The 27,021-nt window shown below is 39.9% G+C and overlaps 1 protein-coding gene across 4 annotated transcripts in view; it reads right to left on the minus strand.

Annotated features, from left to right (window-relative positions):
* Window positions 1-27,021, minus strand: part of LOC139755026 (paired box protein Pax-2-B-like) — a 504,237-nt gene that overhangs the window by 263,889 nt on the left and 213,327 nt on the right. The gene's annotated exons all lie outside the window — the stretch shown is intronic.

Consider the following 27,021-nt stretch of genomic DNA (forward strand, 5'->3'; position numbering starts at 1 on the left):
TGAGCCGTCGCGTCGTCTCTTTAAAGGGCTGAAAAGAGAGAAATGAAGCAGGGGTTTGGTCTAGGATGATAGGCTATGGTTCAGCACTTTATACATGATAACTAGAGACTGGATGTGCGCAAGTAAGGCCATTGTTCATTCGTTCCTGACGCTACTTGATTAACATGGGAAAGACAATTCAGTAATTTTTTATACAATTCAGGAAAACACGAGTTTTTCTTCCAAAGATTATGAGAATTAAGAGTGACCCTTTTACTTCAGCTATCAAAAAAATGAATAATAATTCCTGTCGTAGATCAGACAGAAGGTAAGACATCGACTTTGTAAATTAAAGTCAGATAACAAGAAAAGAGACTGATAAAGTTGCAGGAAAACGAAATAAATGAAACAAAAAAACAAAGAGAGAACAGAGAGAAACAATCTTTTTTTAAGTGGTTCTTGTCACTCCCTGCCAGCAGAGGGCCGCTGCCCGACCTGTGTAGCGGATTCGACACGGCCTTAACCCTCTGCGTCAGCCTCACTCACCCTCCCACAACTGGGTATTAATTTAGGTTTATGTATACCTAATTGCTGAGTTTGATTCCTGGCCTGTGGTCAATGGCGTCTTGGTAAAGTTAGTGTAATACTAAGTTCACTTCTCCAAGTTTCTCGTTTTATGAAAATTGTGGAGACTAGACTGAGAGGTGACTGACCTTTGTGAAGAAGTTCTGGGTTTATTACCCAAGCTTAATGACAGTGAGGGATATGTGGATAGATGCTCGTACTGGGAAGAATATATGTTTCTCGTTGTAAATCCTACAGACTGTGCGTTAGCGACAAATCTAGTATATCATTCGGTGTATATGAATTTTTGCTGCGTATTCAACATGATTACATAGTTATCACGTATCCACACTGAACTTTCTTCCATAATTTCGGAGAATTTTTAATGTAAGGAAAGCGTTTATAAATGGTTTAGAGAAGAAAAAGCAGAAGAAAAACATTTGATTCGACTATCATGATGCACATTTTATGGTATAAAGTTTTTCAAGGATTTAATCTTTAAGTTGATAATTGTAAAACAAGTAATCAAACGTATTTCACAGATGTGAAATAATCTAGAGATGGAAGCGTCAGAAACTATGCATTTACATATAGGGATAAGTTTTGATGGTAAAGAAATAGCACGAGTTTCCTGTGGATACTTTAAACTTGATGTGATTTGACATTAAACCAAACACTATCTTCAGGTATCAAAAAAAAACTGATATCAAAGATGATAATCTATCAATGCTGTCTTATGGCACTGTCACTGAGATGAGGATGTTCCTTTCATAAGACACGATATGACACAGATAACCTTCGACTATAAAGTCGTGTAGATCTGGATGATCTCTTTATATCTGCGTCATCTTTAATCTTCTGTGACTTTTTTGGCACTTCCTTCCGTACATTCTTCGACATTCATCGAATGTATCCGTCGACAAATCTCCTGGTTTAGTTTCCCTCCGTCATACATTACTGCAGAAGGAGGGGAGGAAAAAATAAACATAAATTAAGAGGCTGAGGCCACAGCACACACTTCCCCAGCTGACCATCACCCCACTGACCACCCACTGGGTTTTCCCTACTGACCAACCATCCCTACAGCACTACAAATACCGTTTCGGCTTATCCCAAGACCCTTCATGCCAACGATGCAGCTACCATAACGAGGCACTGAGCTCTTATCACTCTCTACAAACGCGCACATGACATCAGTAAAGTTTACGACCTGTGATCCCAACTTGTGGACGTGGCCGACTTCCTCAGTGCTGCAGAAGTCTTAAAAAGAAAGAAAAACCTCCTGGGGGTGGAGATGATTAATGTCAGAGTGACGACAAGAGAAAGACAATTCTTCTTGATAAGGTGAACCAACAACAATGAGTGAATCGTCTTTGAGATTCTGCTTGTGAAAGTGAAAGATTATGATGGACAGTTTGCTAGATCTGAAAAAATCGGGTCTGTTATCTTGCCGAAGATTTCTTGCAGTCTTTTTTATGTTTTGTGGAATAACAGGCGATAGCGAGTCATAGATAAGTATCTATGTCTATGGCGAGATTTTTCGTAAACATAGCGCCAGCAGAGGGTCTTGCTTACTTTGTGAAGCGAGAACCGATGTCTTGTGTCGGGAAACGTACTGTGACATAGGCCAGTTGTATAAATTAGTCTGCTTAGAGGCCAGGCATATCGCAAGGGTGAGCATGAAGAAAGAGTTAACGAGTCGTATGGGAAGACTTGCTTTAAATGTAGACATCTGAAGATTGGCATGTCGTGGAGCTGGAAACGTCGTGAGGATGATCATATAATCGTGTTCATAGGGTTGGGCGTATAAAGCTGGGCCTGTTGTAAAGTTGGCCATGTCGTGAGGTCAACTTGTCGCAAGGCAAAGCATGTCGTAAGTATAGGCATATCAATAGGTCGGGCATACAGTGAGGGTGAGCATGCAGAGGGGTTGGAAATTGAGCATGCTGTTGGGTTAGACATGGGGTACGTGTGAACACGTGAGGATGGGCATGTCGAGGGACTGGGTATGCCCTAAATGTTGGCATGTCGTAGGGATAAGACTATGCTGTGAAAGTTGATCATGGGATCCCTGTGTGTAGCCCTGGGTGTGACCGTACAAGTGGATAGAAAGGGAGATATGGTTGACCTGGTCTGTGAATGGGTAATGATAGCGGGTGTGCCCTTATAGTGGCCGGACTTATGAGGGTAGGTGGGAGGTTTATTATGAAATTTAACGCCAAAAAAAAATGCGAGGTTTACGTTTTGCATGGCCAGGGTAGGATGTGTGATTACCTCTGATGAAGAGCACAACTCCAGGAAAGATAATTAGGCAGGGAGGCGTATGGATATCTGGTTAAAGGAACCATCAATTAGTTGGATATCTCTATCTGTGTACTTACTAATTTTCTTACTTATGTATTCATACTTCGAGAGAGAGAGAGAGAGAGAGAGAGAGAGAGAGAGAGAGAGAGAGAGAGAGAGAGAGAGAGAGAGAGAGAGAGGTACATAAGAGTTACATAAATACACAGACCACATACATCCAAGGTCAGAGTGGGGTGGTCTGGCCTTAATACTTGTAAGAAATCTGTAGGCCCCTTAAAGTCAGACGAAGATAAAAAAGATAGCATATCAGAAAGTGAAGGATGGACTGATAGACTGAGAGACAAACAGACAAATAGATAGACAGCCAAATACAGACACAAAAAAGATAAAGACAAGTACACGGACAAGCAGACAAGATGATGCACTGCTAGGTTGAACGAATTCGTAACTGATAAAGAAATACTTTACCAGCACAGCACACATCCACAGGAAGGTGAATAACCTTTAATAGACATCAGCAAAGGAAATATTACTAAGATAGAAATGATGCCTATGATTAGACTCATAAGATAAAGTTCCATAATAAGCCAAGTGTTAAAGGCTACTGACACTGTAACAAGATGGATATATCAACTCCGGCAGGGAAAAAAAATAACATAGATAAGTCATAAAGACGAAGACTCGATAAGCTCTCATCCACTCAATACCTAAGGTTTCCTTCCAACTGTATCTAATCATCCTTATATGGTTCATACCCATAAGCACGTTAAAAAACTTATATTCGAGGTGGGTGAATCAAGACGTCAAGCTAAACTTGGTACCATATGTCATTACACATTCCCTGCTGCTTATCACCTTGTAGAAAACGCATCGGAAATTCCTTTCCGGACTAAATACACACATTTTTAAGGAATATGTGACTTTGATGTATGTCAACTATTCACAATGTCGTAACACTGAACCAGACAGTAGAATCTGAAAAAAAAAGTCATTCAAGTCACTTGTTCAACTGACTGAAATTAGTTGAATTTTACAACATCCTACATTTTATGATCCCGGAGAGACTATGTGACGAGTGTCCACGAGTTAGTGAAAGCCGCTGTGCGTTCTGCTGTTTAGCATCAAGCGTCTTAAGGGATAGATGGAGAAGGTCTGGGAGCTTCCTTTGTTCTCTAAAAATTAGTGGTGATCGATCATGAAGGCGAAGGAGCCTTTGGGACGAGTTGCGTGTTTAGTAATGCGGATGAGCGTTTAGCATAGGATGTGTGTGAAGGGGAAGAATGTTTCACGGTGCAGACGAGAGTGTGTGTATGCAGTTGAGGATAGGGGGAGGATAGCTTAATAATTGCAAGTGAGGTTTTAATGATGCTGGATATCTTGCAGGTGAGGTTTTAATGATGCTGGATATCTTGCAGGTGAGGTTTTAATGATGCTGGATATCTATTTGATAATCGTGGATGAGAATTTGAGACGAATGCTTATTGGCAAACTCGTGAGTGAGTGATTCATGAGTGCAAATAAGTAAATGATAAATGAAGATGAGCATTCAAGGAATATTCAATTATCGGGAAAGCTGGCGAACTTTTGGGAATGCAGGACAATGTTTTGAAATGTAAATGAGAGCTTAGTTATATGATCCAGCCTTCAGAAATTTCAGTTTGCATTTATAAGGATACAAACAGCCGCTTAAAAAATTAAAAGCTTCAAGATGAGATTACGAATAAAAGAATGTTCATGATCACCATCATTAGTTTGCTAATAATAGATGAAAAAAAAAGCCGGTATGTATTGTTTTGCTCATTTGGATTGATAAAGAAATTTTAGGCTATAAATCAGGTTCATATCCATTGGTGTAAAGGACTTCCGGCTTGATAAAACAGGGAACCTGCTAAAACTATGTCAATTGTTTCGAAAAAAAAAAATGATGTTTGTTAAAGATTGGAACTGATGACACGGTTGTCTTTGGGTGGGCTGGAGTCCAATTCTGAAATGCAGATTTACTAAAATGATCTCATCTCAGTCGATGATATCTATGCTTTACCAAGTGGGGCAGTGGCTGGAGTGGAAACTGGGAAAAATATGAAGTATTCAAAAAGATGCGACGTAGTTCTCTCCCGTAGTGCACTACCACACCACCATCTTGTCGATGTACATCCTGGCTGAATTAACTAATGACCAGCCGAAATGGAAGGGTCAGTTACGGAAATTTTCCCTGGTAGACGACTAGTCTGTGGAACCAGTAGAAGTGATTTACCTGAACGCCATGTTTTAAGAGAATGGGCAGCGAGCCGCCGCCACCCAGGCCAGAGTCATAAATGACGCTAACCCAAATATCTGACCAGTTTATGCCAGGCAATTAGCAAAGGCAAACCTTCAATTTCACCTCAAATTTCTTCTGGCAAACAAATGCTCAAAACAATCCACCAACCTTCCCACCCTAATAGGAATGTTAATACTGACCATATAATGAGACAGGTCGCCAGGTTTCTTGGACCAAGCCAGTAAGCAAGCCAGTAATTACCTCATAATAAGAGCCAGTAGAGTTCATGATTACGAATGTAAAAATGTTCGACAGGCCATTATTATTAGTTCTACGAAAAGAAAATGGCCTTCGAGTGATGATCATTAAAGATTAAGATATGCAAAGCTATGTTCATAAACATATGATGAAGCAAACCTACTCTTAATGGTAGCTGCAATGCCACTGCCACTGTATGGCCTAATCAGGACCATTTCATATACACATGCTGACCAGGATTCATTATAAAAAAAAAATCCAGACTCGAGTCCAGGGCACGGGAGTCGGCCCACATCCAACCCAGTTGTTCACCCTCGTCTTAGGGTTAGTTGATAAAGAGGTACCTGGCTTAGGCTATTGTGTGTGTGTGTGTGTGTGTGTGTGTGTGTGTGTGTGTGTGTGTGCGTATGTATAGGAGTAATGCCTCGATTCTTATAAACAAAGTTAAGAGACGGAGCAACGCGTGTGTAAAACTCTTTCCCCGCAGTACATAAACTGTAATAACCAATGGTCATCACATACATATACACTCATATACACATACGAAGGAATTGAAAAATAAAGATGACCGTCATACTAAAAGAGTTTATACACAATCTCCAAAGTTGGTCTGATGCATATTCGATAAGAATCTAGCCGAATAAATCTAATGTAATTATAATTGGACCCAATGAAACAAGGCCTCAGAATGAACATAATTCAAAGGGACGCAGGCTGCAGGAATCAGTGTTTGAGAAGGACTTTGGAGTTGACATCGTCCCTAACCTGTCGCCAGGGTTCCATCTTAAGAGAGGAATAAACGAGACATCACTGGTGAAGGTTACCCTTCCTGATGGTGACGCATTCACGGGCTGCCAAGGGTCGAGCGCTCAGGTTCAAATCCTGTTTGCGGCAGTTGGTCCACAGTCGACCCAGGAGCTGATCGAAAAAAATGGGCACCTGGCTCAGGCTAGGATATATATATATATATATATATATATATATATATATATATATATATATATATATATATATATATATATATATATTTTTTTTTTTTTCATACTATTCGCCATTTCCCGCGATAGCGAGGTAGCGTTAAGAACAGAGGACTGGGCCTTTGAGGGAATATCCTCACCTGACTCCCTTCTCTGTTCCTTCTTTTGGGAAAAAAAAAAAAAAGAAAAAACGGGAGGGGAGGATTCCCAGCCCCCCGCTCCCTTCCCTTTTAGTCGCCTTCTACGATACGTAGGGAATACGTGGGAAGCATTCTTTCTCCCCTATCCCCAGGGATAATATATATATATATATATATATATATATATATATATATATATATATATATCGTTAATTAAATGCTAACCCAGATTAGGGCTTCTATTACCTGTGGTATCTCGGCTAACAAAGAACAAAAAGTGTCTTCTGACAAATATTAGAACAATGTTAAAGTATACTGATAAGGATATATCCAGCAAGTTCTTCACACCTCCTTATATAAGGCCAAAACTTGAATATAACTCCCAAGTTTAGTCGTTGCACCAGGAAAAAGCACAAAGGGTTAGAGAAGGGCAGCAAAAATGGTACCAAGACTGAGAGATCTGTGTTACAGAAAAGGTTCGGCATATCATTTGCTCCTTATGCAAGAGGGAAGAAAGAGGAAGGACCTGATCACAACCTTTATGTTTATAAATCAATTCGATGAAGTAAACAGTGAACAGCTGTTCGAAAGATGTAGGGATACAACAACCAGAGGACAAAACATTAATCAAAGAAGAAACCTACGAAAAGTTATGTATAGACGAACTTCAGTCGTATGTATGGAAAAACTTCAGTCGTATACCTGTGGAGTAAATGAAATAAACTGAACGAGGCCGTGATAAATGGCGATAGGTTACGGATAGCAAAAAGATATTCCTTCAAACATGTAGTTATGGCAAAAATATCAATATATTGAAATTTCCGCTAAAGAAATACATGACTAATGTAAGTTAACAATGATTTCGTCTGTTCAAGAAGGACATCGTATTATATATGTGTTTTAACTTTATCTTTTCATATCTGATCCTCTTCCCTAGATTATATACCTACCGGCATTAGAAAAGAAAGTGTTTTCCATTCATTTTTCAACGAAAGTCCAATGTCAGTATACTTCCCAAACTGCATGGTACGCCTTCGTTATCTTCCGACCGGCTGATATGTTGAGTGATGAGGTGCTTAACAATATACATTCTGTATCTTTTTATATAAACTAGATCAGGCTGCTATCATTGTCCTCCAGCGGATAACTTCGTAAACCATCAGTCTTCAGTTATCTGTCCTTTCCATGTACGACTCCTCTTCTAATTGCACAGAAACCTTACTCACAAAAAAAAAAAATGAGCGAAGATGATGTCATGAGGCGTTTTCCGATCTGTCAGTAGGACGCGGTGTTGCTGAAGACCACTGTGAAGGTTTGCTAATAACGAAAGCGACGCTATTTCAAATATATCTGGACAAACGTAGCAATTATATTGGGATGACCTATGGTCTGTTTTAATTCTTCAAATAATACTTTTTCACCATACACTATTTTCATGGTATCATATGCACACTCCCACAACAATTCGCTGTTTTACAATATGTAAATGAAAATGATCATGACGTTATTCTGACATTTAATCTGTTTCTAGGCAGTATCACATACACCCAAGTCGAGATTCGCAGTTCCTCCTACCACTATGAGAGCAGATGGAAGGACATCGGACAAGAGTATTACTTTGTATTTGTACATATGTATTTTCTTCATGGTTTCTGGTTTAAATGACCACTAGTAAGCAAGAGAACACAAAGAATGCGAACATTATATTTTTCCTCCACCCGTTCTCAATGCCCCTTCGCTCTCCACTCCCCGCCCTCCGCTCCCCACCAACCCACACACCCCAGTGGAAGACTAATTATTGGGCAGAGTTCGCGAGGCCGGGCAGCCAGCGTTGTCAGTTGGAAGTTATACGGCAGGCGTCAGCCTGTGGTGAAGGTCGCCAGGTGCATGACCTATAAAAGTATTGAGGAAGGTGTGGTCGTCAACCTATGGCATGAGGATAGAGCAAAAGAAATTAACTTTTTTTTTTCTGGACGTCTCATTATGTATGATAATGTCCATAGTTTAGAGGAGACAAGCCTGTTTAAGGCATGAGTGGGTGATATTCTGTCAGCATATATTCTATTACATGTGTTTGGAAACAGCTTTATAAATTTCAGTTAAATATTGCATTCTATATTGATTACTCAAGATCCTGTATCCAATTACTTTTGGTTGCCCAGCGAGTAAAAACTGGTAGAAGGAAGTCTAATGACCGCGAATGCAGTTGATTTACAACTTAATGATACTTTGTTTAAAGTATTCCGCTGTGTGAATTCAATCGACTGTAACTATAGTAAAAACTCCCTCTTCGCTTATGTGTCGCTACGTTCCGGGAAGAGATTTTTACGTTCGTGTACCCTCGCCTCTCATGAGACCTTGTCCATTACTATGTCTTTTCAACTGTGTTCATATTCACACAATCGCTAGTGTGTGTGTGTGTGTGTGTGTGTGTGTGTGTGTGTGTAAATAATCGGATTTCCTCTGTGCACGTCTGTGTGTAAAAAGCGTTGTACGTTAGAGAAATAGTTTACAACGAGTACAACTGTGCCTGAAAGACTCGCTCACGGCCAAACGTAATGCTTCATTGCGAATCCCTCGTAGTTTCACCCGAAGAATATAATAGTTATTTTCACACTTACTATTTCCCACTTATTTAGACTTGTCTCTGCCTTTGTTCCCTTAACTGAAGAACTACGCGAGCACGGTCTTCAGATCCATCGGAAACCCAATGCAGAGCATACAACGTCCTCCACATTACTGGCTACTGAATCTTCCGTTGGAATATTCAGGTCAGCACACGGGGAACCCCACTCGACGGTGATACAGACATGTTACTCTGCGAAACTGTAGTGAATCAGCGAGACATGAGCACAGGGAGGCAATCTTTTAGGTAATATATCTAAGTAACCAAAGTCATTTAATTCAGAAATCCTAAATTATGATCACAATCCAGTTCTTTGAGAGCGATGCCTCAGCACTCGAGGTTTGATATAATGCAGGTCGGTGAGTACGATGCCCGAGTCAAGTTGGTACTGAAGTTCGGCACGAGTCCACACGCGAGTACAGCAGGCGAACGTTAACATAGTCTATCACACCGCCGGGAGATGCTAGGAAAGTTCGGCGACAGCAATAGTAGGCTCTCTCGAATGTCACACTTCGAAATCTTCGTAATGGAGAAAATCTAGTGCGCTTTGATCAAATCTATGGGCTGAGTTTGGTAGTATATATATATATATATATATATATATATATATATATATATATATATATATATATATATATATATATATATATATAATTATGCAAAAAGTCACAAAAAAAAAATATTAACATACTTTCTCTTTAACTGAACTAGATTCTTTACTTGATGCAGGGGAAACTTGGTTGCATGTTACACGAGAAAGCAGAACACTGATATCCTAGAGCTTGTCTGTCGTCCTGAGGCACTACGAATTTCATGAACAATAGCGTGGGCTTAAAACTAGATCATATCTAATGCTACACCATAACACTGTATGAGGCCTTCCTATATATGGCTTAGAGGTTAGGTTAAGTTAGGGTTACTTCAGGAACTCTAAATTCGTCTTTCTCCAATAGTCTACTAAGGATTTTGTCTGATTTTTGCAGCATGGAGAAGGTACACAGTGTGCGAATTCTTTTGCCATATTCATTAAACTGTTGGTAAACCTTATCGTCACAAAAATTTCACTATTTTTGCATTGACATGTAATTAGAAAAGAGAGAAATAATGTGTATATATATATATATATATATATATATATATATATATATATTATATATATTTTCTTTTTTTTTTTTTAATACTTTGTCGCTGTCTCCCGCGTTTGCGAGGTAGCGCAAGGAAACAGACGAAAGAAATGGCCCAACCCCCCCCCCCCCCATACACATGTATATACATACGTCCACACACGCAAATATACATACCTACACAGCTTTCCATGGTTTACCCCAGACGCTTCACATGCCCTGCTTCAATCCACTGACAGCACGTCAAGCCCGGTATACCACATCGCTCCAATTCACTCTATTCCTTGCCCTCCTTTCACCCTCCTGCATGTTCAGGCCCCGATCACACAAAATCTTTTTCACTCCATCTTTCCACCTCCAATTTGGTCTCCCTCTTCTCCTTGTTCCCTCCACCTCCGACACATATATCCTCTTAGTCAATCTTTCCTCACTCATCCTCTCCATGTGCCCAAACCACTTCAAAACACCCGCTTCTGCTCTCTCAACCACGCTCTTTTTATTTCCACACATCTCTCTTACCCTTACGTTACTCACTCGATCAAACCACCTCACACCACACATTGTCCTCAAACATCTCATTTCCAGCACATCCATCCTCCTGCGCACAACTCTATCCATAGCCCACGCCTCGCAACCATACAACATTGTTGGAACCACTATTCCTTCAAACATACTCATTTTTGCTTTCCGAGATAATGTTCTCGACTTCCACACATTCTTCAAGGCTCCCAGAATTTTCGCCCCCTCCCCCACCCTATGATCCACTTCCGCTTCCATGGTTCCATCCGCTGCCAGATCCACTCCCAGATATCTAAAACACTTCACTTCCTCCAGTTATTCTCCATTCAAACTCACCTCCCAATTATATATATATATATATATATATATATATATATATTATCCCTGGGGATAGGGGAGAAAGAATACTTCCCACGTATTCCCTGCGTGTCGTAGAAGGCGACTAAAAGGGGAGGGAGCGGGGGGCTGGAAATCCTCCCCTCTCGTTTTTTTTTTTAGTTTTCCAAAAGAAGGAACAGAGAATTGGGCCAGGTGAGGGTATTCCCTCAAGGCCCAGTCCTCTGTTCTTAACGCTACCTCGCTAATGCGGGAAATGGCGAATAGTTTGAAAGAAAAAAAAAAGAATATATATATATATATATATATATATATATATATATGTCGCAGGTGGAGGCAGCGAGGAGAGGTGGGAGACCGGATTGGGGGTGGAGGGATGGAGTGAAGGGGGTTTTGTGTGATCGGGGCCTGAACATGCAGGAGGGTGAGGGGAGGGCGGGGGATGGAGTGAGTTGGATCGGTGTGGTGTGCCGGCGTTGACGTGCTGTCGGTGGGTTGGATCGGGGCGTGTGAGGCGTCTGGGGTGAACCATGGAAAGCTGTGTAGGTATGTATATTTGCGTGTGTGGACGTATGTATATACATGTGTATGGGGGTGGGTTGGGCCATTTCTTTCGTCTGTTTCCTTGCGCTACCTCGCAAACGCGGGAGACAGCGACAAAGCAAAAAAAAAAAAAGAAAAAAAAAATATATATTTATATATATACACATATATACACACACACATATATATATATATATATATATATATATATATATATATACACACACACACACACACTGTTTATAGTCAAAGGTTACCGAAGGGCTTTTAGATCTACTGATGTTGCATTTATATTTTTCTATAAAACTTACTCCACTACTTACCAATTTGCAACAATATTATCGACACACCCTATACCTCTTCCTAAACCCACTACACCCTTGACTACCTAAACTTCAGAACATTCTGAACTTTCTAAGCTTGGCTACACCTTACACTTCGCTACCATTGATTTTGACTGACTCATAATCTTCACTACACTCTCATCTTCACTACACTCTCATTTTCACTACGTCCACATCTTTATTACAACCTTATGGGTCGGAGCAGAAGTCTCTACACTACACAATCTTCACTGGCCATTTATTTTCATTGAACCTTCATCTTCACTACATCCTCATGGTCTCCAGCTTCTTCGTTACACATTATCACTAAAATCTTACATTCAAAGCCAAAGGATACTTCCAGTACAATCCTCCAGCAATGTATTTCAATGCTAAAAAACCTGGTAATTCAGATAAAAGACCATCTTCATTACAAACTTAACCGCACTATATCCTTATCTGCACTAAGCCATCTTAACAAAACACTTTTCTTCATTGCGCTTTCACTTGAGGGTACTTGATCTGGTTTGATCTGGGTAAAGATCACTATATTAATCATCACTATATTAAAATATATGCAAGGATATCCGAGGTTACTTCGTTAACTCTACATCAGAGAAAATCATGATCTTCCAAGATGCAGATCTACGGAAGCGTTCACGTCCCTCGCCCACCAACAGCCCACCAGCCATTCTATTTCAAATCTCCTAACCTTCCCGGAAGCTGCTGGTCTTTCCCTAAAATGGCTTCTTACGCTACAACTCCCGTACCATTTGGCGATTCTTTCTACTGGGCCTTCCTCAAAAGGCACCAGCGTATGCGAGCAGCCGTAATTGATATCAACTTTGTAGAAGAAGGCGTCGGCACAGAACACTTCCACGCAATGTACTGCACTGAGGCAGCAATTTTCGACTTGACCACCTGCACCGTCGTCTCAGGACCCTCCCACTTAGTCGACATCAACGAATTTCTTGATGTACTTAACCAGTACGACGTATTGCTCTTCAAGGGAGGATACATCGAGGCTCTCTTTACCACCGTTTTCAAATGCCGCGCTAAAGTCGTTAACCTTGAGGACCTGGGATGTCCCACCTACAACAAACTCATATCGGATCCCAACTTCCTCCGTATCAATGGCCTCTCTGTGGAGCAGGTCACTTGCCAAAGGCATGCTCGCAGCCCACACCACTGCGCATTGGCCGAAGTCATTATATTTGCACGCTGGCTGCTCTTGCCTTCCCTCTTCAAAGAACAAATGAAACTCTTCCGTCGCTACCGTGCCTTCCATAAAGCTACCCTCAAAGAAATCACTTTCTACCCATTGCGCAAGGATTCGGTCAGCAAGTCTTCATATGACTGGGGCTATTCTTCCCTGTGATTGATTCATTTTCCAAGATTAAGGAAAGTGATTCATTTTTCAAGATTAAGGAAAGTGATTCATTTTTCAAGATTAAGGAAAGTGATACATTTTTCAAGATTAAGGAATGTGATACATTTTTCCAGATTAATGAAAGTGATTCATTTTTCAAGATTAATGAAAGTGATTCATTTTTCAAGATTAAGGGAAGATTTTATAAAAATATTGTATTGAGTTTCTCCGTTGGCGTCAGGGTAAACACCCATCCCCCCCGAAGCTTGGTTACCTTTCCGTGGTGGGGGGGACTTCATGGATTGAGCAGTAGCAACCATTGTTGGTTGCTTCTGTTCAATCCATGAACGAAAAACCAAGCATCTTGAACGTATATGTCGTATATATTCATTTTGCGTCAAAACTGACCTTCGCAGGAATGGGTTTATGCTTGATATCTTTCTTCTTTGCTCTCGTAGGATTTTTCGTCCGTCCATCATGAATATATATACATATATATATATATATATATATATATATATATATATATATATATATATATATATATATATACACAGACGTGCCAAAAAAGTAGATATTGAATATGGCTTCACACTTAACTGGATCTTGCCGACATGTTTACTCATTTTCTATAATGTTCTTGTAGAATGAGACCGAAGTGCAATAGCAGCTTTTGATGCGAGAATTTACTGTAAAAGGTTTCGAGGTTCCTTTTTACCGAATTCTTTCTTAAAGAAGTAGATATTTAAAGTCAAGCATGTACTCTTAGATAATCTGTGCCTATTGATGGTCTACTGACGATATAAATCAGTCTTCAGCCGACTGTTGCACAGTGAGGCATAGTTCATTGTCATGATTTACGAGGAATCCTATTCTTAAGGCTCATGCATCAAAGAAAGAATAAAACGTAGTGGATTTATGGTCCTCGGTTGCACTACAGTGACGTTCATAAGATCTGACCTTCATTCAGACAGAGAGCTTGTGGCTGTAAGAATCATGACCAATAATGATAAAGTGAATAATTCTCGTCCACATAATTCCAGGGAAAGCCATCTTATTCATCTTTTAACCAGTTCTCTTGGAATTAACGTTTTCGTATTTCTACCCATTTAAGACGTGTCAAATAATTGTTCATGATCTTAAAACTTCGATATAATGATGCCAGTATATATATATATATATATATATATATATATTTTTTTTTTTTTTTTTTTTTTATACTTTGTCGCTGTCTCCCGCGTTTGCGAGGTAGCGCAAGGAAACAGACGAAAGAAATGGCCCAACCCCCCCCCCATACACATGTACATACACACGTCCACACACGCAAATATACATACCTACACAGCTTTCCATGGTTTACCCCAGACGCTTCACATGCCTTGATTCAATCCACTGACAGCACGTCAACCCCTGTATACCACATCGCTCCAATTCACTCTATTCCTTGCCCTCCTTTCACCCTCCTGCATGTTCAGGCCCCGATCACACAAAATCTTTTTCACTCCATCTTTCCACCTCCAATTTGGTCTCCCTCTTCTCCTCGTTCCCTCCACCTCCGACACATATATCCTCTTGGTCAATCTTTCCTCACTCATTCTCTCCATGTGCCCAAACCATTTCAAAACACCCTCTTCTGCTCTCTCAACCACGCTCTTTTTATTTCCACACATCTCTCTTACCCTTACGTTACTTACTCGATCAAACCACCTCACACCACACATTGTCCTCAAACATCTCATTTCCAGCACATCCATCCTCCTGCGCACAACTCTATCCATAGCCCACGCCTCGCAACCATACAACATTGTTGGAACCACTATTCCTTCAAACATACCCATTTTTGCTTTCCGAGATAATGTTCTCGACTTCCACACATTTTTCAAGGCTCCCAAAATTTTCGCCCCCTCCCCCACCCTATGATCCACTTCCGCTTCCATGGTTCCATCCGCTGACAGATCCACTCCCAGATATCTAAAACACTTCACTTCCTCCAGTTTTTCTCCATTCAAACTCACCTCCCAATTGACTTGACCCTCAACCCTACTGTACCTAATAACCTTGCTCTTATTCACATTTACTCTTAACTTTCTTCTTCCACACACTTTACCAAACTCAGTCACCAGCTTCTGCAGTTTCTCACATGAATCAGCCACCAGCGCTGTATCATCAGCGAACAACAACTGACTCACTTCCCAAGCTCTCTCATCCCCAACAGACTTCATACTTGCCCCTCTTTCCAGGACTCTTGCATTTACCTCCCTAACAACCCCATCCATAAACAAATTAAACAACCATGGAGACATCACACACCCCTGCCGCAAACCTACATTCACTGAGAACCAATCACTTTCCTCTCTTCCTACACGTACACATGCCTTACATCCTCGATAAAAACTTTTCACTGCTTCTAACAACTTGCCTCCCACACCATATATTCTTAATACTTTCCACAGAGCATCTCTATCAACTCTATCATATGCCTTCTCCAGATCCATAAATGCTACATACAAATCCATTTGCTTTTCTAAGTATTTCTCACATACATTCTTCAAAGCAAACACCTGATCCACACATCCTCTACCACTTCTGAAACCGCACTGCTCTTCCCCAATCTGATGCTCTGTACATGCCTTCACCCTCTCAATCAATACCCTCCCATATAATTTACCAGGAATACTCAACAAACTTATACCTCTGTAATTTGAGCACTCACTCTTATCCCCTTTGCCTTTGTACAATGGCACTATGCACGCATTCCGCCAATCCTCAGGCACCTCACCATGAGTCATACATACATTAAATAACCTTACCAACCAGTCAACAATACAGTCACCCCCTTTTTTAATAAATTCCACTGCAATACCATCCAAACCTGCTGCCTTGCCGGCTTTCATCTTCCGCAAAGCTTTTACTACCTCTTCTCTGTTTACCAAATCATATATATATATATATATATATATATATATATATATATATATATATATATATATATATATATATATATATATATAATATTTATGCTGGGAGTGGATCTGGCAGCGGATGGAACCATGGAAGCGGAAGTGAATCATAGGGTGGGGGAGGGGGCGAGAATTCTGGGAGCCTTGAAGAATGGAAGTCGAGAACATTATCTCGGAAAGCAAAAATGGGTATGTCTGAAGGAATAGTGGTTCCAACACTGTTGTATGGTTGCGAGGCGTGGGCTATGGATAGAGTTGTGCGCAGGAGGGTGGATGTGCTGGAAATGAGATGTTTAAGGACAATATGTGGTGTGAGGTGGTTTGATCGAGTAAATAATGTAAGGGTGAGAGAGATGTGTGGAAATAAAAAGAGTGTGGTTGAGAGAGCAAAAGAGGGTGTTTTGAAATGGTTTGGTCACATGGAGAGAATGAGTGGGGAAAGATTGACCAAGAGGATATATGTGTCAGAGGTGGAGGGAACGAGGAGAAGTGGGAGACCAAATTGGAGGTGGAAAGATGGAGTGAAAAAGATTTTGAGTGATCGGGGCCTGAACATGCAGGAGGGTGAAAGGCGTGCAAGGAATAGAGTTAATTGGAACGATGTGGTATACCGGGGTCGACGTGCTGTCAATGGATTGAACTAGGGCATGTGAAGCGTCTGGGGTAAACCTTGGAAAGTGTGTGGGGCCTGGATGTGGAAAGGGAGCTGTGGTTTCGGTGCATTATTACATGACAGCTAGAGACTGAGTGTGAACGAATGGGGCCTTTGGTGTCTTTCCTAGCGCTACCTCGCACACATGAGGGGGGGAGGGGGATGTTATTCCATGTGTGGCGAGGTGGCGATGGGAACAAATAAAGGCAGACAGTATGAATTATGTACATGTGTATATATGTATATGTCTGTGTGTGTATATATATATGTGTACATTGAGATGTATAGGTATGTATATTTGCGTGTGTGGACGTGTATGTATATATATGTGTATGTGGGCGGGTTGGGCCATTCTTTCGTCTGTCTCCTTGCGCTACCTCGCTAACGCGGGAGACAGCGACAAAGCAAATATATATATATATGTATATATATATATATGTATATATATATATATATATATATATATATATATATATATATATATATATATATATATATATATATATATATATATTGTAAAAGAAAAGTTTATACATTTTACTTATCATTTATTGCTTTTACTCTGTACGTAACTGTCTCCATTATATCAATACATGTGTGCGAGTGGTAGAAAAGGTATGCTTAATCAATTTCCGCGTAGATTCTGACATAATCCTTTAATATCCTATCAAGCAATCTTCACCGTACACACAACCACATAATTCCCCTCCTCTCATGATTCGTAGACATCTAACTTTATGCAGAACTCCTCCCAGACCACTGCTTCCCTCGCCCAGTTCTGGAGGTGAGGCAGGTAACCCGTTAAAAGCACCCAACATCCCAGCTACATCATCAGCTTCAGGTCACAGGCCCACCTACTCTTACCAGCTCTATACCAAACTTGCGTAACTATACAGCACTATAGTCCAGTCGAGTCTTAATGGCAACAACATGTACATCCTAATGCATAATTTGCCGTTCTTAATGGAGCTCCAAATTCAACGAGGCCTGGCTTCAAGCGTCCTGATCAATGGTATCAACTCCATGATAAACTGGCCCTCTGAGCATTCTCGTCAGCCACCTTAGCCCATGGGTGGACCTTCTTAATGACCAAGACTCGAATACTCTCTTCCTCAAGCCTAACCAGTAGTAGTATCTCGTTAATGATGTGGTTCCCTTAGTAATCCTAGAATCCATAATGACCTGTCGTGGTTAACACCATTATCATCATCTGACTCCCTCAACTTTCTCAGCACATTTCAAACGAGATGAAATGTCTCTTCCATTATCGTAGTCGAAAGTCGGAGATCCTAAGAGTCTGTCCAGTGACTGCATCAAGTAGGTCCTCTTGGACTTGGTGGAAGACTCCCATTATCATACTAACCCGAGTAACTGTAAAAGTTCTTTCTCATGAAAGACGCTGAGCTCGGGTGCAACTTGGTCTTTAAAGTATCGCTTTCCTTTCGAAGGACACACACACACACACACACACATATATATATATATATATATATATATATATATATATATATATATATATATATATATATATATATATATATATATAATTGGAGGTGGAAAGATGGAGTGAAAAAGATTTTGTGTGATCGGGGCCTGAACATGCAGGAGGGTGAAAGGAGGGCAAGGAATAGAGTGAATTGGAGCGATGTGGTATACCGGGGTTGACGTGCTGTCAGTGGATTGAATCAAGGCATGTGAAGCGTCTGGGGTAAACCATGGAAAGCTGTGTAGGTATGTATATTTGCGTGTGTGGACGTATGTATATACATGTGTATGGGGGTGGGTTGGGCCATTTCTTTCGTCTGTTTCCTTGTGCTACCTCGCAAACGCGGGAGACAGCGGAAAAAAAAAAAAAAAGAATATATATATATATATATATATATATATATATATATATATATATATATATATATATACATATATAATATATGTATGTGTGTGTGTGTGTGTGTGTGTATATGAACTTGCACCTGTGCTTGCTCGTCTGTTCCGTTACTGGACTAGAACTTTCCCTTCTTGGAAATACGCATCGATATATCCCATCCCTAGGAAAGGTGACCGTTCTTACCCCTCAAACTATCGTCCTATTGCTTAGATATCTATCATTTCTAAAGTCTTTGAATCTATCCTCAACTCCCATATCCTTAGACACCTTGAAAATCACAGTCTTCTCCCTGGTATCCAGTATGGCCTCTGTAAAGCGAGATCCAATTGGGATATTCTTTCCTATCTTACTAATGTCTGGTCATCATCCCTGAAGATTTTGGGGAGTTGTGCGTAGTTGGCTTTAACATATACAAAGATTGCCTCCCTCACTTTGCTCCTTCATATCTAGCTTTCTCTCTGGCTGATCTATCTCCGTGGTTGATGATGGTTCAGCCTACACCCTTTTTCCATCAACAGCAGTGCCCCTCAGGGCTTTCTCCTGTTCACTACACTCTTTCTCCATTTTTTCAACGATTTCCTCTCCGCCACAAATAATCAAATACACTCATACGCTGACGACTCAGCATTGCATTCATCTACATCCCTCATTTCTGCTCCTTCTCTCACTAGATCTGCATCTCATCTTAATACTGCATTCTCAAACTCGGACTTGGACAGGATATTTGAATGGGGTAGACGAAATCTAGTTAAATCTAATGCCTCCAAGAGCCAGTTTTTTACCATCTCTTTATCGAAAACTCCTCACAACACTCGTCTATCCTTTACTAATTCTTTAATTCCACCTCTAACTCACTGAGCATACTTAGTATTACTGTAACATCCATTCTTTCTTGGAAACCCCACATTACGGGAGTAACGAAGTCTAAGACACTGGGGGGGTATGTAGATGTCGAATCTTCTTTTCTTCTGAACAGTTGCTCCGTTTATACACACGATCGACTCGTCCTAGTATGGAGTACTGCTCTCACATCTGGGGTGGTTCTAGCTCTGCATTTTGACTTGGGCGAGTAGAGACGAGAGTGGTCCGTCTTATAAACTCTCCCAGGTGAACTTCCAAACTTGACCCTCTTACCCTACGCCGCAATATTGATTCACTTTTCATCTTCTATAGGTACTACTTTGGTTTTTGCTCTCGAGAGCTGATTGATTGTGTGGCCCCACCACTAGCTAGACCATGCAATATTCAGCGAGCTGCTGCGTCATATGATTATTGTGTGGCCATCAGCAATTCAAGGGTAGGACATTTTGATAACTATTTGCTTCCCTCCACCTCTGAGTTTTAGAACTCTCTACCCTCTCATGTGTCTCCCCAATAACTATGACCTAGCACATTCCAAAAGACAGGTTTTTCACTTCCACCCAAATTCTTAAGTATCTCCCCTCCTCTTTTCTTCAACTTATCATAATTCTCCCTACATTGCAATTAAGGCCCGGCCTCGGTGTGGACTTTTGTCCGTGACTGAAGCCTTCAATATATATATATATATATATATATATATATATATATATATATATATATATATATATATATATATATATATATATTATCCCTGGGGATAGGGGAGAAAGAATACTTCCCACGTATTCCCTGCGTGTCGTAGAAGGCGACTAAAAGGGAAGGGAGCGGGGGGCTGGAAATCCTCCCCTCATTTTTTTTTTCAATTTTCCAAAAGAAGGAACAGAGAAGGGGGCCACGTGAGGATATTCCCTCAAAGGCCCAGTCCTCTGTTCTTAACGCTACCTCGCTAATGCGGGAAATGGCGAATAGTATGAAAGAAAAAGAAATATATATATATATATATATATATATATATATATATATATATATATAATCATCCCCTGGAGATAGATGAGAAAGAATATTTCCTATGTATTCCTGGCGTGTCGTAGAGGGCGATTAAATGGGGAGAGAGCCTTAGAGGGTGGGTACGGGAGGCTGGAAATTCTCCTCTCCTTTCTTTATTTTTCCAAATGAAGGAACAGAGAGGGGAACCAAATGAGGATTTTTCCCCTCTGAAGCTCAGTCATCTGTTCTTGACTCTGCCTTGCTAACGCGGAAATTGGCGAATTCATATAAAAAAGAATGCATATCTATATATATATATATATATATATATATATATATATATATATATATATATATATATATATATATATCATATGATAATCTGATGATCTAAATCCAAGTAAGCAGCACACAGGCAATGAAAAAGCGAACGAAATTCCTAAATTTATGGAGAGGACTTCAAGTTCATTCTAAGGAAATAGTCCTCACCTAGTAGGGTTCAGTGGTGGGTGTCTACTGTAAATATAGTGTTCAGTTTTGGCCTAACTACTTTAAAAATGATGAAGATAGAATGTGGAGAGTGGAGGGAAGAGCATACATGATGATGTCCGAACTGAGAAATTTAATGATAGCCAGTTACACGACTTCAACATATCTAGTTTTGAAAAGCGAAAATTAAGCGGAGATTTAATACAGCTATTCCAGGCTCACACGTATGTTAGTAAGCTTGATCTAAGCAGCTTTACTGAAAAACCAGCTTCGTCTGATTTCACTCGAAGTGATGGATACAACAACCTCAGGGGTAAGTCTTCTACTTCGAATGAGGCGAAGTATTTTTTCTTCGACAATTTGGATAAGATATGAAATAACTTACCAACGTCGATTGGTTGAAATCAGCACCATAGATACTTCCAAGAATAAAACTGGTGTATGATTCGTTCCACAATCACAAATTACATCATTTGCGAGTCCTTAATTACATCTATGATGTACAAATGTTTCTCCTTAAATCATGTGTATGTTTCACTTATTTTTACCACATCAACCTCCAAGTTTATGATCTTTTTAACTTTCACAAACAAATTCGAAACTGCCTCTGTTCAGTTGTAGTTTAAAATTTATCATTGTCATTAATAACGATAATGATATAGTTACATCATTTCTATCACTCATCATTACTATTATTTCTAGTATTATTATTGCTATTATCATTATCATTATTAACATTAGTGTACTTTATTATCCCGTATTTTTTGAAATTATATCATACCCTAATACGTTAGCGGTGGCAGTAGGAGTACAGTAGAAGTCCTGGTAATCAACAAAGATAGTCGTCGAAGAAACAGTAATGAGAAAAGAAATTTCGTAATGGTACTAGTAGAAGCTATAGTATCTTCATCATTATTCATGTTGCTATTACTGATCGAAATACTAAGCGTATGACATTATGTGTATGTGTATATATATATATATATATATATATATATATATATATATATATATATATATATATATATATATGTTAATTATTGACAAAAGTTTTTGCGTGCTTTGGTGAAAGAAAACAATTTCTCAGGTACGAGACCTAAGATTCTTTCAACACGCCAGAGCACAAAAAAAAAAGAAAACGTAGAATATAAGAACAAAAGCTTATAATTCTGGTGAGGACGAGTGGTGTCGCCACGACGACTGCGCGTCAGGAGTTAGTTCCTTTAGGAGGAGCTAGACAACAACGAAGGCATCCGTTCATCCTGTATCTGGCTATCTAAAACACAGGTCACGGTGTTGTCGATAAGAGGCTGCATGGTGGTCCCACGGCATCACTCGTTTTGATCCACTAATTGTAAAATCGTCCACATCGATGTGCAATTTAGGTATATCCGTTTTCTTTTAGGCTCTCGGATTTGGCGCCTATCCCACGCCCCATCAGCAGTCTGGATCCATCTGTTAGAAGCATATCAGGGACGTACTTCAGTTCGAGTGGCTCAGGTTTCCCAGTCATAACCAGCTGTGCCATTATCTCCTGGATTCATTAAGGCCAAGGCATGCGTTTCTACAGCAAGTTCAAAGCATAATGACAGGGGCTCCTCCTCATCGGTTGCTGGAGGAAGACTCTCGCTGGAATATTATGCATACCGGTCTTATATTTCGGTGCCAAAAAGTCTGGTTTACGTGTTCCGTGCTCTCGTGACCCAGTGTTGTACTACCTTATCTAATCACGACATATTACAAGTCGGCGCCTCTTCAGTGGGATTTTTCTAAGTTACTTGAGGAACAGCTAGAGGTTCCCAGGAACATTTGTCAATATCTAGTTCTTCATGGTTCATGTATCATGGAATTGTGACATGATTGGGTCTTGGAGTACGACTGTTGTGACAGGTTATGTACAAGGTAACGAGGCTGACTTCGTGCGATTGTATCTGATCCTGGACCTGAGGGAACCTATCTCTGGTGCTCTATATTTGGAGTGCAGGAATTAAGATTGAATCTATCTAGCAAAGTTGTGGAGGGTGCACGATGCTGTAGTCTTTATTTTGTTCTCTTCAGAGTTACCTGACGAAGGATGATGTGCCATTTGCGACTTTTAGTGTTGCAGTCCGGCTGATGAATACGTTATTTTCCCAGGCGAACTTTTGGCAATATTGTAGCGCATAAAAAAGTATTAAAAACAAATATTTTTGGTTCAAACCTCGTTAGCGATTTATGCAAACGCTGATTTTTTTTCCGTATGGATAGATTTATAAAGTACGTAAAGTACAAATTTTCTAACAAAAATAATCAAAAGGTCATCGTAAATAGCAAACAATGTATAGCAACTGAATATAAATATTATATTGAATTTCTGAGTATACCGGTTTTAAGCATGGAAGATATGTTGATCATAATTGCATAATGCATCTCACTTACTTTTTAATGGCATCGGAAATTTGTTGCTTTGCTAAAGTCCTGGGGCCGTATGCAGAAAAATTCTAAGATTTCTGCTTACTTTTATTTTTAGCTGAGCAAGTGACTAAAGTGCCACACAGAAAAGGACTAAGCACGATGCTTAGCAAAACTTAAGCATAAGATTTAAGAAGTATGAAATGCAGTTTGGGTCAAAATATTTGTCGACTGCTAAGCAAATACTTAAGCGTAGGGCTGCTTTCAGAAACATGCTTATCAAAATTCTTAAAGTTAAGTCAAATTCTTTGGGGTTAAGCATACTTAAGCATTCTAAGAAGTTTTCTGCACACGGCCCTTGTTTATAGATACAAAAACGTCAGGTCCCTCATTACCTTCCACACAAAAAGTAGATTTGAGGTTTAGTAAATATGAGCAATCAATATGGACATTTTGTGTTCAAAAGGTGTTTAATTGCACTGACATCTCCGGAGAAAATTGTCAAAAAATAAGATTAATCACCCAACAGATATGTAAATAAACTTGCAAAACAATGTTGATACACATACAAAGGCAATAAAAAACCGAATGATGTACAAACTGCCAGACCATTATAGAAAAAAGAATCAACTGGTTATCACTACAACCTAGTCAAGAAATGTGTAATTACACTTAGAATTGGATTCTGATAAGATAAATGCTAGCCACTCTAAAGAATTGTCACATTTATTAAAGAACTGAGCTATCAGATTAACAACAAAATCAAAATGCAGTGCCTCCAAAATCAAGGAAGTGTCAGAGAACCATTCGACTCATCCACTAGATCTGTCAAATACAGCCCTGCACCCAATACCGCGCCCTACCACATTGGAGGTTTTAAAGCAACATATGCATCGGTGGTGAGAGCAAACACTGGCAGCAGGGACTTGATCCTGGCTTGCCTCTCACTTCCCAACTAGTAAGTTACTTAACATCCGATTTCCGTTTATTTGACTGAACAAAAATAGAACAAAAAATCCCCAGAGTTCACTATCTGCGGATCTATGCCTTCTTTATCGTTGGTATTAATCTAAAGCTTCTCCCATATTGTCTGTAGTTCAACCTTTCCTCCTTCCGTCCATCTTCATCAGTCTATAACTACAGGTAAAAGAGCTCCTTTTGGTGCCTAATTTTCCCCCAATTCAGCTCTCTATCATTTTCCTTTCCAGTCTCCTCCCACTGTACCTAAGCCTTTTCCTACAGAGTATTCCGAGTCCTTCACTAACCCTGAATAAACTAGACGCACATTGCAGAGTCCCAGGAGAGTTATCCTTCTATACTGGCTCCGATTCTTGCTCGCCTATTTTGTCCCCATTTAAAGACGCAGACTTTTCCTATTTGGAAGAGTGCCTTGCTGCACCTCATCCCTAGGAAAGGAGACTATTCTATACCTTACAACTTGTCCTAAGCTCCCGCTTCTGCCGTCTATAGTCATCGAAATTCTCTCAATCTCTTATAGCCTTAAACATATAGAATCCCATTCCCATATTTCTGAGCATCAGTAATGCTTTCTTAGTCCAAGGTCTTATGGCGATTTTGTCTCCTACATGCCTCATCTCTGGTCTTCGTGTCATACAGATTTTGTTGAAATTTTTTGTAATTATCACGGATGACTTACTTACAAGAAAATTTACAGAAAGCTTTACAATACTTTCAAATTATAAACGAGAGAGAAGGAGGGAACACCGCATACTATTCTGTAGAAATGCATGCATGTTGATGTGCATTCTTCGTGTACGTTTGTCTTATGTAATAACTTCAAAAAATACATGTATTCAAAGATCACGGTACTCCTAATGAATATCATACTTCGTCATAGAATACTTTACACAAAGTAATTCTAGTACATTTTTGCGGAATTTTAGAAGTCACAAAGTTATTCATATCGTATGATTATACGGCAATTAAAAAGAAATCAGACCGTATGCATCGAAAGAAGTCTTATATCAAATCATTATTCTTTTGACACTTTAGCTTTGCTAAAGATTATCAAAAAAGAGAGTCCTTTTCATTCGTCTGTATTCATTTGAGAATTCACAATGTGTGACTTGGTGTACCTAAAAAAAAAAAGGAAATAATAACTTTAGTTGAAGAAGGAAAATTTGCAAATCATGAGTTAATGATGATGACCCTACGATATTAATCCTTAGCTAATTCATGTTATGAAAGCACTACTTCTGGAAAGAATTCCGAGACATGGTCGTGAATGAAGCAAGAGAAAGACATATGTTAGCCGAGATTAAAGGGAATCATATTGCGAGATGAAAACGTAAGAATTGCAATAAGACAGAGTCAAAATGCACGAGAAATGAAGACGAAACAATGAGATCTGTAAGGGAAAAAATTGAACACGATGAAAAGGCGACAAAGTATATTCGGAGGGTTGAAAGAAATATAAGGAACTTACGAAATCTAGAATGGGACATGGAGTGAGGTGACACGAAGCAAAATGAAGGGACATGCTGAAGCCATATGAAGTAGCATGCAAAGGATGAGTGAAGAATATCATGCGTGTGCCTGGATAATCACGGGTGTTGTAGGTAAACTGCTATCTCAACCATAGTATATATGGATACAACATTCTATGAATGTGAAATGATACCTTTGTTAGGAAAACTAGTCCATCTACATTAGATATAGAACATAGCGACTATGATACCGATACATTCTAAATCCATTTACTGTCTTAGAATATCTTACTGCCCGTAAGTCATACGTGGGAATTCCTTCATATGAAGAGAAAATAAGACAACGTTAGAAAGATCTTTGGCCATGCCATGCATGGCGACAAGCAACCAACGTTTGGCTGTGCATTTCATGACCGTGGCAATAAGATTACTATATACGGCCATAGAGGCATTATCACTATAACCCATCTATGCACTACACGAAAGACTACGCCATGTCGACTTAACACTGTCAACGCAAAACGCCTCAAGAAAAGGAACAGAAAAGGGAGTGGGGCAATATTTATCCCATTAATATCTCTCACAAAAGATGAAATTCTCTTGGCAAATTTCGTCTATTATTAATCTGCTTATCAGGCGGCATCTGTGAGAACTTAATGAATATGATTTACCTCACCGACCGTGGTAAACATTCCAGTGTTTCCCCGTCCACAAGGAATATCCAAGATCAAAATATCCGAAACCACGCGAGACCTGAGAGCAAGGTTGTAAATAACATCGAATAGTATTCGTGGGTGATGCGGTAATGGTGCGGGAGGTGATGGAGGTGTGTTGGATTATGGTCCCGGCAGCCGGGTGGTGACGTAAATATAGTCATTTATCAGGTAATGGCACCAGCAACGGGTCGTAAAACACTACCATGACACCTGATGTGTGAAATCACGGGCGGCCGAAGCTGGTCACGGGGGGAGGACCTCAGCCTTATTCAGACGAGTATCAACCCTGGAGTCTACCTACCTCCACTGCT

The sequence above is a fragment of the Panulirus ornatus genome, chromosome 18, assembly GCF_036320965.1.
Source record: "Panulirus ornatus isolate Po-2019 chromosome 18, ASM3632096v1, whole genome shotgun sequence".
Taxonomy (NCBI): Eukaryota; Metazoa; Arthropoda; class Malacostraca; order Decapoda; family Palinuridae; genus Panulirus; species Panulirus ornatus.